Source organism: Lissotriton helveticus, chromosome 2_1 (assembly GCF_964261635.1).
Source record: "Lissotriton helveticus chromosome 2_1, aLisHel1.1, whole genome shotgun sequence".
NCBI lineage: Eukaryota > Metazoa > Chordata > Amphibia > Caudata > Salamandridae > Lissotriton > Lissotriton helveticus.
This window is the reverse complement of record NC_136059.1, coordinates 833,527,976-833,543,756: the sequence shown is the minus strand read 5'-3', so window position 1 is coordinate 833,543,756 and position 15,781 is coordinate 833,527,976.

The window sequence follows — 15,781 nt, the reverse complement described above, 5'->3', positions numbered from 1 at the left end:
CATGCATGTGTCACCACAGAGATGAGCATCACACATTCACTTTCGAAGCAAACAATGAAACTTTATTGAAATTAAAACAGAAACTAAATGAAGACACGTGGCAGCTCCCCTCTGGACAATCCGTCGGTCACAGCCTGCAAGACAAAAACATGATGAGAAGGTGTGTCCTGCACACATCAAAGGACAGAGAGAGAGCGAAGGAGAGAGAGAGAGGAGAAGAGAGGGGGAGAGAGAGAGAGAGAAGAAGATAGGGGGAGAGAGAGAGAGAGAGAAGAAGAGAGGGGGAGAGAGAGAGTGAAGAAGAGAGGGGGAGAGAGAGAGAGAAGAAGAGAGGGGGAGAGAGAGAGAGAGAGACAGAGAGTGCCGCCCCTGCACATCCAGCCCTCACAGCCTACCTGCTCAACCAGTGTGTCTCCAACCACTCGCCGGAACGGGTAGCAGTACACCAGGTCACACATCTGAGACAGAGCCATCATCTGAAACAGAGACATGACTGGCACAGTGCACACACTTGCACAAGACAGCATCGCCCGTCCGCCCATGCACACCCAGGCAGAGGCATCCCAACCCCTCCCGCCGCCCATCGGAGCATGACCGCCCATGCACACCCGGGCCTCACTGCTCACCTTCTGCCACCGGCGTGTAGACTGAAGGTTCCACCACATGCCGCTGCAAGTCACAAGCCTGGAGCCCGCAGACATGGCACCCTCCACACCATGCATCCACGTTGCGCAGGCCACCAGGTCACATTTTTGGTGGTGGGACATGATCACACAATGGCATAGGACATACCAGGGCACCCGGCAATGTCGCAGCCTGCACATCCGCTCAGCCCAATGGGTGCCACTAACCTGTGAACCCGGAAGGAAGGCCATTTGGCGTAGGCCTGTGCAGCCCGCTGGCGCAGCCTACACTGCCGTCCAGCAAGGCACACAAATCCTGAGCTGTCTGGACCGCAGGGACAGGGCATCATCGCAGGATGCACACCCGCTCAGCAGCTCAAGGTGCCTGTTAGAACCGGGGTCTCTAGTTGGCAGGGGTATGCACCCTAGTCCAAGTAGGGACCACCGCTTTCGACCTGGTAGCTTGGCGCAGAGCAGCAAAGGCGTAACTCCAGAGGCAATGTGTAAAGTATTTGTGCAACACACAACGGCAATGACACAGTAAAAACACTCACAAAAGGAACACCACACCAGTTTTATATAAGAATAAGAATTTCTTTATCTAAAAATTATGCGAGAACCAAAAGCAGGTAGATCCAGCTCCAGGCAAGATCAATAATAAAAAGGATTCCAGTTTCCAAGCAAGATCAATAATCAATAAGAATGAATCCAGTTCCCAGGCCTGATCAATAATAAAAAGGATTCCAGTTTCCAAGCAAGATCAATAATCAATAAGAATGAATCCAGTTCCCAGCCCTGATCAAATCACCAAAAGCTCATGTGTGCCAAGGGCTCCTGCTGGTAATGTCTTTCTCACAGTGTCCTTGGATGGCAAAAGTTCACTTGAGGTAGGTTCTTATGGTCAAAATTCACTGGGGAAAGGTTCTTAGGCCAAAGTTCCCTTGTAGCGTAATAAGTGTGTCTCTCATAGAAATGATGCTCCCAGCGTAGGAAGTGCGGCTGCCCAGGCGCTGCTGGTAATGCTAAATAATGCCCCAGTGTCAATTACCAAGTAATTATGCCCCCGTAGGCCAGTCAGTGAAGGACGGTTCCCAGCCAAGCACAAAGCTCACACTCCAGGTACCCGGCCAACCTGCACCCCGCCCCTTCGCAGCAGCCTGGTTGCACTGAGGCGTTACCTGGGGTGGTGGTTGCGGACGCAGGTGCGAGGCTCCTCTCCCCCTGGGGCCTTGGGCTCAGCAGGCGCTGCACGGGTGGGGGTCACAGCCACACAGCGCTCCTTTAGCACAGCGCTTAACAGTGCCTCCAAGTCCTGGGCAACGACGGAGCCTCCTGCCACACAGCACTTCGCTTCTCAGCGCTACACCGCGCGCTCCGGTTCCAGTGGCGGTGACCTCAGGGCCAGTTTCAGTGGGCTTGCGCCAGAAGCAGAGGCAATCACAGAGCCCTGGGAGGATCACGGGGCAAGCAGTGCTGAGGGCAGGCGCAGCGTTGCAGGGCAAATCTTGAGAGTGTTGTTGCTGTTCCAAAGGGCAGTCTTTAAAACGCTGTGGTCCAAGGACAGGTAGTTTCCTTTAGCTTAAAAAGGGTGCAGTCCCAAAAAGGCAATCTTTAAAAGGTTGAAGACTCTTTAAAATGCTGTTCAAAGAAAAGTAGTTCCTTTGGGATGTTGTGGAGACACTCTGGTGGTGATGTTGCAGTCTCCCATGCAGGGCAGGATCAGCAGACAGTAGGGCAGCTTAGCAGGTTGTGGGGCAGCAGTTCCTTGGAGCAGTCAGCCTCCTTCCCAGTGGCAATCCTCTTGCGCAGCAGTCCTCACTCCAGCAGGGATTCTTCCAGGTCCAGCAGTGTAACAAGAATGTGAGGCCAGGACCCTCCCTTATATATCTTTTTAGTCTAAGGGCTAGAAAGTGGTGGAAGTCTCTGGAAGGGTCTGGGGGCAGGGGCTTCTGGAAGAGTCCAGGGTGTTCTGGTATGTTCCCTGCCTTCCCTGACCTAGCTGTCACAGTGACGAGAGACAGGCCGTTAAGGCTACAGTGGGCAGCCCATCACAGCTCATCCCAGGGAAGAAGGTGTGAATCACCACTCCCACCTCCCAACCCAGGCAGGCTATCAGTACGCAGAGGGGAGGGGGGAGTCTGCAGCCTAATCTAAGTGTAGGCAGGAAAAGGTCCCCTTTATAAAAGTGGGATCCCTAGCGTAGTAATGCCCAAACCCTTTATATCATTGGAAAGGGTTCCCCGCCCCGAGTCCAACAAGACCAAACATGATAGACTTATTAGGTCCCTGTCAGAAGTTATTCCATAAGGGGAGGTTCCCAATGTTAGCCTATTGGAGGATTAAACCTTACTGTGGTAGCAGTGACTTGTGGAAGATATGCCAGCCTCACAAGGTTTTAGGGAAGAGCACCTGCACCTCAGCACTGTTTAGCAGTGGTGAGGCGCCCAGAGTCCTAAGTCCAACAAAATATAGGATAAAAATGGGAGGCAAAAAGGGCAAAAATGTAGGGGAGACCACCCTAAGGCTGACAGGTCTAACAGTGCCCATGACTCAGTGCACCCAAAGTCACAAATTGACTGGCATCCCACAAGATGAGCATCATTGACGCAAGGGAAATCACTGTCCCTAGATTCATCCACACATACATAAATGAATGATGAAAGACATGACACAGCAGTGCGCCACTGGATGTTTATTGCACATCCAGTGTAGTTCCGCAACTGGAGCGGTACAGGACAATGCCGTGCACACTACACAATATGGGCCCGTGGAGGGCCAGCCAGAGTCCAGCCTTGGAAGACAAGTACTGCAGAAGAAGAGGAGTGCAGTCCGCAGTCTGGTCGCCGTGTCATTGATCATCAAACAGGATGTGGCGGTCCATGTCGCTGGCTAAGGTGAGTGCATTTGAGTGAATCGGGGGTCAGTGGAAGGTCATGAAGCCATGTGCGGGACCAACCAGGAACAGGCCAGGTGACGGAAATGAATGCTACTGAGTCCTTCTGATCACAAGCCCATCCACGTCCTCGAATGTGTGTCCTGCCCCACCTGTGTGTGTTGCTGTACCGGCTGCTTTGTAAAACTAAGGAGTTAGGCCCAGGGCATTGGGGTAGGCTGGACCCTTTTTAAAGCAAAAAACACACAAAGTGCCTACACCACCCTCGTTTCTACACAATCATATTTATAAAGGTCAAACAACAGCTTCTTTAATTTGACCAGGTATTTTTATTTCTACCATCTATTTACATTTTCTTTTTAAAGACTTTATGAAAGCTCATTAGCACGAAAAGTGAAACAACTGTACATTCATATATTTACACTACTATACAATGCAATTTACAAACATAAAAAGAACAATACATATAGACACTAAATCAAGTGAATTTTAACATCATACATCCCAAAAAGAAACTTTTAGACAAGACACAACATTAAATATTCATGTATGTGAAAGTTCAAGGAGTACAGTCAATAAATGAAATATTCCTAGAACCAGCTGTTGCTAGTTTATACTATAGACGTCCCTATTGGCTCCTTCAAATATGCTGACGCGTTTCGATGCCAGGAAACCAGTTCCTGGAATCTCCTCAGGGCTTTGTCATTTTTCTACATGAGATGCAAAGACAACAATAAAGTTTTATTTACAACATTGCGGACTCTTCTCCATTTTAGTTACGGTAATTTACGTTAATATCTATCTGATTGTGTACAAATCAACCTACCAGGTTGTTGCGAGGATAAGGCACTGTGGGAGATCGTTCCTAGATTTCAAAAAACAATGATTCATAGGTTTGAACCATATATGTAATTGTGCTTTTCAGATAATACACAAACTCTCCAGTATCTATTTACCACACCATCTATCGAGGAAAATTACTAATATTAGTTATTTGGAAGTCATAGAGTAGACTTCTCAGAAAGGCTTGAAAATTTTTTTTAAAAACTTTAAAAAACGACCAGGAATATAACGTACCTTTTATATCAAAGCTTGTGGCAAATGTGCGTTGTTTTCATTTGTACCTCTCAACTATGTAGCTCACCCGGCGGTCTGCATCGCAACACTGTTTCAAAGAAAAACCAAGGGTAACATTTGTGTTTTTTTTATTTAAGCACAAGTTGTGCTTATACTCAGCTACAAAAGGCTGCGGCATTGTGTGCCACTGACACCTCAGGTGCCGGAGGTGGATTGTCAGCCGCACTGTGTGCCACTGACACCTCAGGTGCAGGAGGTGGATTGTCATCTGCACTGTGAGCCACTGACACCTCAGGTGCTGGAGTGGTTAGGCCTGCCACACAAGGAAGCATAGACACACCAGGGTGCGGAGATGTAGATGGTGTGGCGGCAGCAGCATTCAACATCGCCACGCCTTGTGGCAGCAATGCCATGATGAGGATCTGCAGGGCATGGTAGATCCCAGCTACATTCCGCTGCTGTGCAGTGGTGGCTGCCATCCTTTCTGCCTCCATCCGCACCATGTCCTCCATGAGCCTCCGCATGTGTGGCAGCTCATGGCTGGTATCGCTGAAGCCACTCTAAGTGGACAGGTGTACTTCTCTCCGTGTCATGACACCAGCGATGTCAGTCAGGGCTCGTTGGAGACCATGGAGGGGGCTACTCACCCAAGGATGGCGTCAATTTTGGTTGCCATGTTGCTGAAGCCCAACTGCACTTGATTCGCGGTGTCCCTCTGGCACTCCAGCACATGGCGCTGGATGATCATGTGTTGTTCCTGGGGGTCTTGGGGGAGTTTCGGGGCTGTGAGTGCCTCCTTCTTGGTGCTTTGGGTAGTGGGTGGGGTCTCCTCGATGTAGCTGGGCTGCCCTGATCCTGGAGGTGAGTGGCGGATGAGGTCAATGATGTCTTGGATTGCTTGGGTGTCGATGCTGGTGTTGTCCTCCTCATCATCAGTGAAGACTGGCTGGGACTGCTCTGTAGGAGGTGTTGACGGTGCCTCTGCGATGTGAAGGGGAGATGGTGTATTACAATGTGTCCAGATGTATGTAGCCGCATGGTACATGTTGACATTCAGACAGCATGGCATTGTACATTGTGACAGTCTTTAGATCTGGGCAAGGACCGAGAGTCATTGTCGGTGTGCACTGTGCTCTGCTTGATTGTGCATGTGTGCCATTGTGCCCATCTCCACCCGCCCCCCCTGGTGGTCACTTACCCTGGTGCGGTTGTGCTGTGTCGTGTCGAGCAGTGTCCGATCCCCGACTCCAGCCACAGTCTCCACACTGATGACTGTCTACACCAGCTCCTCCATCTCATCCAGCATGAGCTGTGGCGCTAGGCCCCCACCTCCAGTCTGCGTTGCTGCCTTCTGGTTGGTGGAGAGTTTCTCCTTGGTCCGCCACTTGATGTCATTCCATCGCCTTTTGACCTCGTCCATTTTCCTCTTGTGCTCACCGACGGCACTCACCTTGTGCACAATGTCACGCCTTATTCCATTTTTTGTGCCCAATGACTTGTTGGATGTGTGAACCTCTGTGACTATGATCCTGTTCGCCTGCGGACTGAACTTCATCTTCCTCTTCTTTTTCTCCTCGCCCTTCCCTGTCCCCGAGGTCCCGGGCTGGTCGTCCGGGGTGCTTGTGGATTTGCGCTCGTCCTCTGCGCCTGCTCCAGCTGCCTCCATGGTGCTTGGGTGTTGGTCAGTGTTAGAAATGGCTATTTCTGGTAGGCTAAGGCTGACGCCAAAGCCAGGCAGAAACCACCATTCTAGTCAGGGCAAGGGAGTCACACGCCAAGATAACCCCTGCTCACCCCCTTGGTAGCTTGGCACGAGCAGTGAGGCTAATCTCGGAGGCAATGTGTAAAGCATTTGCGCCAGCACACAACAGCAACAACATCCTAGGCACACCACAAAAGGAACTCCACACAAGGTTATATGAAAATAACTTTTGTATTGTCAAAACACATCAGATAGAAATCACACATGTACATTGTGCCAACTGGCACGGGCAATATTCATAAGGGATTATTTACAAGACAGGGCCACATGGGCCACTGTCAGAATCAACACTTTTAGAAATAGAAATACTGTCAGAAATTAGAATAAGTATAGCACAAAATAATAGTTATTAATCACATCCAGTAACTACTGGGAAAGGTAGGTACACACTACGCAATACTAATAACCATAGGCCTAGATCACGCATGGACACATAACCTCTCTAGTATAAACTATACTAGGCAAAACACAACCACCTAAGAATAAAATACATTTAGGGGTCGAAGCAAGAACACATTACACATGATGCATCAAAAACACATTCAGAGGTGCAGGGAAGGAAAAACACATGATGCCTAAAACATTCAGAGGTGTGAGGAAAGAAAACACATGATGCATAAAAATACATTCAGAGGTGCGGGGAAAGAAAAACACATGATGCATCAACCAACACATTCAGAGGTGTAAAATCAAGGAAGACACATGATGCCTTAAAAAACATTCAGAGGTGCCAGGAAAGAAAACACAACTCAATAGCGCAAAGACACATGATGCCTAAAACATTCAGAGGTGCAAGGAAAAACCACACAATTGCGCAAAACCTTACATAAACCACCACCTGTGGCAGTCCCTAAGCCAACTGGCCTTGTTGGGGCTAGGACGCCCTGTAGTCCAAAAGTCAGGGGCCTAAACGTGGCAGGTGCCCACTACTTGCTGGGCACCTGGGAACATCCCAAAACCTAAACGGTGCAGCTGCCCACTAATTGCTGGGCACCTGGGAATCATCAAAAAACTGCGACAGGGCCCTCACTGACCCTTAGGCGCAAACTGCACCCACTGCTGGAGCCACACAGGCTCTACAAACACTCGTGTCCACGTTGGAGCCACACAGGCTCTGATACAAAACACATGATCAAACGTTGGAGCCACTCAGGCTCTAAAAACACTGGTGTCCCCCAAGAGCCTCACTGGGCTCTAAACATCATGGGGGTGGTGAGCCCCTCTGGACTCTAAACAATGAATTGCCCAATTGTTGGAGTCCCACTCGGGGGACTCAAGAGATAATGGCCCCCAGAGCCCTCGGGGCTTGAACTACAACTGCCCCTTGAGCCTATGGAGAAACATGTGGCGTTGTTGGAGCCCCCCTCTGGGGACTCGGCATCATGCGAGGCCCCACGGGCCTCTCCACACATCAAGGGGGACTGCGTGAGCCTCTTGGGGCTCAATGAACAAACTGGCGCCTTCGGTGGAGCGGCCCCCTATCAGGCGGGGGCAACTCAAGAACTAATACGGGCGCGCTCCCCGCACTCACCGGGACTCTCCCTGGGCTCCTCTTGGTGCTTTCTCCTCCCCCGCCTTCCTCCCCGGCAGTGCCACTCACCAGCTGCTTCTCCGGGGCAGGGGTTCGCACCACGCATCACCCGGTCCCCCATCTCGGGACCGGGACTTCGGAAGGTGGAGCCCTCGTGGCTCCAGGCTCATTCTTCTTCTCTCGGGCTCCCTCTAAGTCACGGGAGCCCCGCAGCGGCCGCCGCCATCTTCCTCTCTCTCCTCGGACACAGGCTGACTTGGCAGCCAATGGCAGCGCGGCTCACTGGGACGCGCCTCCTGCAGCCAACCAATGGCGGCGCGGCTCCTCCGAAGGCTTCTCTCGGCGGCCCGGGCCGCGGTGGTGAGACACGGGGTGGACTCCCGTGCAAGTTTAACTCAAGAAGGCTGGCAATCAGTGGAGTGGACACCCGCTAGATAAATAAATTAACCGGCAGGGTGGCACCCACACATCCACACCACGGACACAGGGAGCCATGACGAGGGGGATCCCCAGAAAGCAGCCTCGAGCTGCAACAACACTTTTAAAAGTGCTCTCACGCGCTGGGGGAAAATAAAGCGCTCCAAAGCGCTAGAAAACAGATAGAGCGCTCCCAGGCGCTCAGGGGGGAAATACAGAGCTTCCAGGCGCTATAAATACCGATCAAGCGCTCTCAAGCGCTTAGGCTTCAACAAGCCTGGGTAAAGGCAAGAAAAAGGTCTCTGCAGGAAAATGCAGCTTCTCCATGCTGCCAAAGGTCCCAGAGATTCCAAGGGGAAAAGCAAAGTTCCCCCAATGAGCCCAGGCAAGGCAGAGGGGTCCCCCAGAAGTCCTCCAGGCATCCAGGAAAGTCCATCAGGTGTCCAGGGGCTGGGCAGGGCCCAGGGATTCCCCTGGGCCCAAGCAGCAGCACGCCCCTGGTAGGATTCAAGTCAGAAACAAGAACATTTTGGAAGGGGACACAGCCCCTTCTTATACAGAGAAAAGTCTTTGAAGTCTTTGTGCAGGCATTGTGAGAACCAGCTAGAACGGGTTATAGGGAAGTCCTTTCAGTATCAGGGACAGAGGTGACATTCGCCCAGCGGGGAGGTGGAGCCAGCATTTGTGGCAGGCAGGCACAGCCTCATTCACTATCAGGTGCTATCTCCTCCCACTTCCCTGGCAGCAGATGCTGCCTTTCATCCACGGGCTGACTCAGACAACCTCCTGGGGGCTCCCCAGCCCCTCTCATCCTCAAACCAGACAGTCAATCCACAAGCAGGCCCAGGCACTCCTGGGCCAGGCTCACCAGCCAATCACACGCCAGCCACAGACTACACAAATATGCCAACTTCTAAAAGTGGCACTTCTAGACTAGACACAATCATGCCGCATACACCATTACGCAGCATTCAATCTCACGAGTTCGCACATATCAAACTCGACCCTGCACTCCCCACACATCAGGAACTACCATGGGCATACATATTCCCCATTCATTCCTATGGGAGGGCAGGTCACTCACCATACATACACAGAGAGCTAACGCACTTTACACTGTACCACAGTGAAAAAGTGCGCAGAGGCCTAAAATCACCAACACCAGGTTCTAGAAACAGGCTAGGAAAAAGGAAAAAGTTTCGGGGTGAACAGGTCCAACAGTCAGATTGTGTTTTGGTGATTTTTCCCGCTGGCCAGGTGTGTGTTGCAGGCCTGGCTCTGCTTATCGCTGGTTTCCTCATCGCGCTTAGGCCCATCGCCGGTTTTTTGGTGTTGTGCTTTGTGTTTTTGTCTCGACGGAGGTGGTTGTATCGCGGACATTGTCCGCTGTTCCGGCAGACTATCGCATGCTACCGTCGCGTTGTGAATTCCACGTTGACACAGGGTTATTTTCCCGGGATGGGCTGCGATGTGGAAAGTTGCGTTATGCTACTCTTGCGGTAGTTATCACATGTTCTTGTGAATATACCCCTCAGTTTTCTTAATGATAAGTTATGGGGAATGCAGCAACATCCATTTTTGCAAGTAGGGAGGCAAGCAGGGATCTGATTATGAAGAGAATTGGCAAAGACAGAACATGAAAAACAGTTATGAGAATCATCAGAATGGAAGTGTAGTTAACGTCAAAGGAAGAGATAATACCAGGATAACCTTGGGAATGAAACACGGTTAGCGCCCCAGAGTGCAGGGGACAGTCAACCAGCAAATGTTGGCTCAGTGGGTGCAATACAAATGCTGCAAGCACTGGGACAACTTGTATCACAGGAACAGCCAGAGCAAGCCTCTGAGAATGCAACATTTATGGGAACACTGAACAATAACTATCCTAGAAATAGCCAGGAGGCTCTCCCGCATTGTGGTGTGGCAAAAGGAAGGAACATGATTCAGATATACCCACTTTTCAGGCCAGCAAGGTTGGGGTGAAGAATGGTGTAAAGATAAACAGAAAAGTCAGGAAGATCCTGGTATGGTGTAGACGTCCCACCCAAGAGAGATGGTCCCGTAAACTGTCTACATGGACCACAGTGTGTGGTACACACAACCCAGGAAGAGCAGCAGAGTTTTGAGCACAGAGTGGGAGGGAATTGTCTTAACGAAGACAGCTGGGGCTGCAGACACTTCAGGACTAGTGAGTATGTTAGAGGAGATGCTAAGAGGTGTGGAGCTAGTTAAACATAATCAAGAAGAGATGGCAAAGGGGTTGAAGGTGCGGCTGAATAATGTGTGTACACAGCTGGGCAACCTCTCTAGCAGAATCTATCAAATGGAGAAATGGTGTCTGAGTGAAATGGTGATGTTAAGGTGTATTCTTTAGAAGGAGTCAATGACATTTTGGAAAAGGAGATAATGTGGTTTAAAGATAAGCAGTAACAAATGGAAAATCATTCTAGGTGCTCCAACCTATGGATAGTTGGAATCCCAGAACTAAGGGGTCCATTACGATGGCGGGTGGACAAAGTCCGCCCGCCACCGTAACTGAATGCGGGACTGTCCGCCAGGGGTTCAGCGGCCCCGCACCTGCAATTAGGATGCCACCACTACCGTGGCGGTGGCATCCTAGTGGAGAAGTGTGGCTCAATGGTTAGAGTGGCAGACCCTGATGGAGAGGTCTAGCCCGGGACCAGGGTTCAATTCCCCGCCTCGGCGGGTCTTGAGCTAAAAAATTCCACGGACCTGATAATTCTTGCCTCGGTGCCTATTCCAATCATGGAGTCCCACTATGCAACTCTGGGCAATGGCTTGCTTAATCTCCACAACGGCCCCCACAACGCTAAGGATGCCTGGCCTCCACCTTGGGGGTACCCAGGAGTGGACACCTCACAGGGAAAGCCAGAATGGGTTCCACAGCGGTATTCGTACAAGCGCCTTGAGACCCTTGCGGGTGAGTAGTGCGCTATACAAGTATCAATTTACATCCCCCCTTCCCAGCATTGTGGCGGGCGGTGACAATGCTGGGAATGCATGTTGTGCATTGGCATTCACAAGGTGACAGGCACCGCACGGTGCCTGCCACCTTGTCCATGCCAATGCAGGGGGGTACCATAGGTACCCCCATGTGCACCTCCCACCCCACAGTGAAGTACGTATGCATTTCCATGGCAAAGGCTCATCTCCGCCCCATCCTAATATGGATGGCGGTGTCTGTAAGACACCGCCACCATATTGTGGCAGTTTTCCGCCCAGTCGACTTGTCAACTGGCGGAAAAGTGGCGGACTGTCTTTCTGTCCGCCACGGACCCCCCAGCCATCCTAATGTGGCGGGGGTGAATCATGGACGGATGGTGGGCGGATCTTCCCCGCCGGGCCAGCGGTGGCTACAGCCGGCCCGGCAGAGGCTATATGCGTGCTGTCCTAATGGGCCCTATAAAGAGGACACTGTTGGAAGCAGTGGCGTAATGGAAGGCCCTGCAGTCTGTTTGGCGGGCCCAAACTAATGACTTCAAAGAGGGCCACCTTTGGCAGGCCAGCTGCAAACAAATAAAATACTCAGAAGCAGCAAGGCAGTTAGGGAGTGGGTAATGGGACTACCCTCACCTTACCTTTCAAGAGCCCCTTAAGGTTTTGTTGTGCCTTGGAGAAAAGTTTAATTAAATCATATGTGATCCCGGATCACAATAAGGATTTGACAACCATGCAGGCACACAGAGTCCCTGCCCAAGCCTCTGGACAAACCAATTACTCGAGGACTATGCTGGTGACGTTTGCTGACTGCAAAAAGATAATATTTACACAGGTTACTAGGGAGAAGTCATTTACAATGCCAAATGACTTTGGGTTTTACATTTTTTTTCAGTTGTGACTGCAGAGAAAGCTTGTAGGCAAAAAGAGTTTAAGAACATGATTTCAAGGTTACAAGCCCATGGTACTCTTTCATCAATAGTTCAACTTTCTTGACTTAGAGTATTATTTAAATGTGTTTTCCATATATTTACTACAGTTAAGGTAGGATGTGGCTACAATGTTTGCACAAGAGGATTTTAAACAGAGGCTGCACACTAGAATTTGTCTGTTGATTGCCATTAAGCATTTGATGTACTTTTGAACTTTGAAGCACTTTAAGGTGCACTTATGCCCTTTAAAGGGTGCTATTTCAGGAGGAGGCTTAGGGTTGGATGTGGTTACAATGTTTGAACAGGAAGAAGTTAAAGACAGGCTGTCAATTAGAGTTTGTACTAATTCTAAAAGTGCGTCTTTATGTCAATGGATTTGAACATAGGTAGGAATATGAGTGGGTCATTTTTTGCAGGGAGGTACATCAAAGGTTATTTCATTGAATGCTAATGGGCTAAACAACAAAAGGAAATGATATGCTATTAGAACATTGGAATGTTGGGATCTCTATTGGAAACAATGGAGTGTTCTGTGCTTCTAATATAGCCTTATAGCCCGGCGTAGCAGATTCTACTGGCCATTAAAGGTCTGCTCCAGTCTTAAAGGTCTGAGCCATAGTTGAGGGCCTTTAACAAGGGGGTGGGCCTTTAATGGCCGATAGAGCCTGCTACGGAGGGCTCTAAGGCTATTAGAGCATTCCACCACTAGAGGGTAAAATATTCTAATCTGTAAAACAAAGGCCTCAAGGAGCCCAAGGGGGTTGAAATCCCCTTGAGCTCCATGAGGCCTTTGTCCATGGCAATAGCTGTGTGCAAACATTGGAATATTGATGTTCCTGATTTCTACCAGCCATTAGAAGCCCAGAGCACTCCATTGTCTTCAATGGAGCGCTCAACATTCTAATCTTCTATTGGCTGGTAGAAGCCTGGAGCTCCAACATTCCAATGTTGTTGTTCACAGATGTTGCTGTAAACAAAGGCCTCATGGAGCCCAAGTGGATTTCAATACCCTTGGGCTCCCTGAGACCTTTGTTTTATTTGTTAGACCATTCTACCCGCTAGTAGTGGAATGTTCTAATAGCCTTATTGCCCTCCGTAGCTAAGCTAGTCCAGCATTAAAGTCCTGCTCTCTTGCTTAAGTTCCTAGGTTTTGGGTCGGGCCTTTAATGCTGGAGCGGGCCTTTAATGGCCGGTAAAGCCCGCTATGGTGGGCTATAAGGCTATATTGAAGCTTGGTGAGTGGAGCATAATCCATCTGTAGTATTGTTACAGGAAACCAACATTGCATCAACCAATCTGGCTAAGTTTTCAATGTTCAAGCAAGGGACTGGTTTTAGAGGCTTTTCGGCAACCCCTTGTGCCCCATCAAGGCATCTCTGTGTTTATAGGTAGAAATCTGAACGTAGAGATTCATGATTGGGTGAGTGATACAGAAGGCCACTGGTGCTGGGTTAAGTGTTCCATCTCCTCAGCACTCCTTACCGTAGCCGGCTTTTATGCTCCAGTTGAGGATAACATCACACCGTAGGTTCAGTTATTTTGGTCCTGATTGCATAGGTCTCAGTGTTTAGGTGCTGGCAGCTCATTATAGCTTACTGCGCTGCGCGGTGAGGCTGTTTTGCTTTTAAAACTCCCGTTTTTTATCTCTGTTCGTTTTTGTTCTCTTGACCCTGTTTTTAAAATAGAGGTATTTACTGGGCTCTCCCCTCACCTGCACATTAATTGTGAAGCACCGCTGCTCGAGCGGACCCGGTTCTGGGGTGGTCGGGGGTCTCCCGAGTCTGTTTAACGGCCGCCATTTTGGGAAGGGCATTGACGCTCTTTGAGCGCCATCTTGAGTGTCCTGGTGGTGCGCTTTGCCCCTCACCTGGAGGCACTATTTAAACCAGTCCTCAGAGCGTAGCGGGATCGCGTAGCGGGTCGGCCTTCGCTTTGCCTGAGTCTTGCCAGAGTCCTGCCTGTCTGCGCCCGTCAGCGTCTCGGAGGCGGCGGAGCGGCGGTAGGTTCTGGTGGTATACTGTTCTTGGGCAAGATGATTTGTTATTCTGCTAGGGAACTTTGCGCTTTGCAAAAACGTCCCTGTGCATGTCGATCTGTGTTCCCGGGCCGTTACAAGGGTAAACGGCTTTGCCCTGGTTGTGGCTGGGTGCCTAATTATGCCCCCGTCTCCTCACAAGGGAGAGAGGAGGATCGAGTGAGACATCTTTTCCTACTGCTCAATACTAGATCGGTGGGCAAGCATGCTCTGGACATCTTTGACCTCCTCGTGAGAGAGAAGCCACTCTCCCTTCTGCTGACCGAAACCTGGTTGGGGGAGCTGTCCAATCCGGACATCATGGCGGCGATTCCCCCGGATTATGATATCTTTCGGCAAGATAGAGTCAAAGGCAGGGGAGGTGGGGTAGCGTTGGTAGTGAATAACATAGTTTCCTGCTCTATCCTCCCTCTTAACGTCATCGTAAGATCTGAATCTCTTGCATTTACCATCAGGCTGACCCCGCAACAAGCCCTGAAAGGGTTGTTGGTTTATAGACTCCCTGGCCCAGTTGGATCTTTTTTCGACGACCTCCAGGCTGCCATTGCTGGGCTGGCCCTGAGTGCGCAGCACTGTATTTTGGCAGGAGATTTTAACTTCCATATGGACGTCCCCGGTGATTCGGATGCCAACAAACTGCAGGATATCACGGCTCCTCTGGGCCTTGTCCCTTTTCTCATAGGCCCCACTCATGACAAGGGACACACCTTGGACCAGGTTTTTTCTTCAATCCCTCTCTACGACATCGAGCTCCTTCCGGTGCTCTGGACGGACCATAGGCTGGTCAGATTCTCGGTATTAGCCAGTATGAAACCCCCTTGCAGTGTGCCGAGACAGCATGGCACGGCGCGGAGGGCTCTGCATAGAGTTACGCCTGAGATGTTAAACCAGGCGGCTGTGGACCATCAGTGCCCTCTATCAGGCAACTTAAAGCAGGACGTTGAGTCCCTACAGGGGTGGTTGACGGAGAGGCTGAATGATCTGGCCCCTGTCATGGCCCCGAGAAATAAGATCAAGAGGGCTTCGGCCCCCTGGTTTACCGAAGTATTGTGGGCCACTCGTCGCCAATGTAAGGTGGCAGAAAGGGCGTGGCGCCTCCACTATGATCTGGAGGCCAGAGTGACTTATAGGTCTATGGTCAAAGCCTAGCACTGTGATATTCTTCGTGAAAAAAAGGTTTTCTTGGCCAGGAGGATTGAGGCCGCCTCAAACTCCTGTAAGGAGATCTTTGCTGTAGTTAGGGAGTTCATGGCCCCCAGATCCAACTTGCCCCAAGGGGTTCCATCTGAGTTGTGGGTCTGTGACCTGGCCAGATTTTTCACGAATAAGATTAGGTCCATCCAGGACTCTTTCACAGTGGGCTTAGCCGAGGTGCATGCTGGTGTGGTGGCGGGACCGGCGCGGCTGCCCTCGCAGGTTGTGGTTCTTGCTGAGTTCCCACCCATTTCCTTCGATGCTTCCTTGGCGCTTCTGGCCAATCTTAAGTCGGGTTCGCCATTAGATCCCTGCCCGGCCAAATTTTTGGCTAAAATGGCGACTGTGGTCAACCCTGT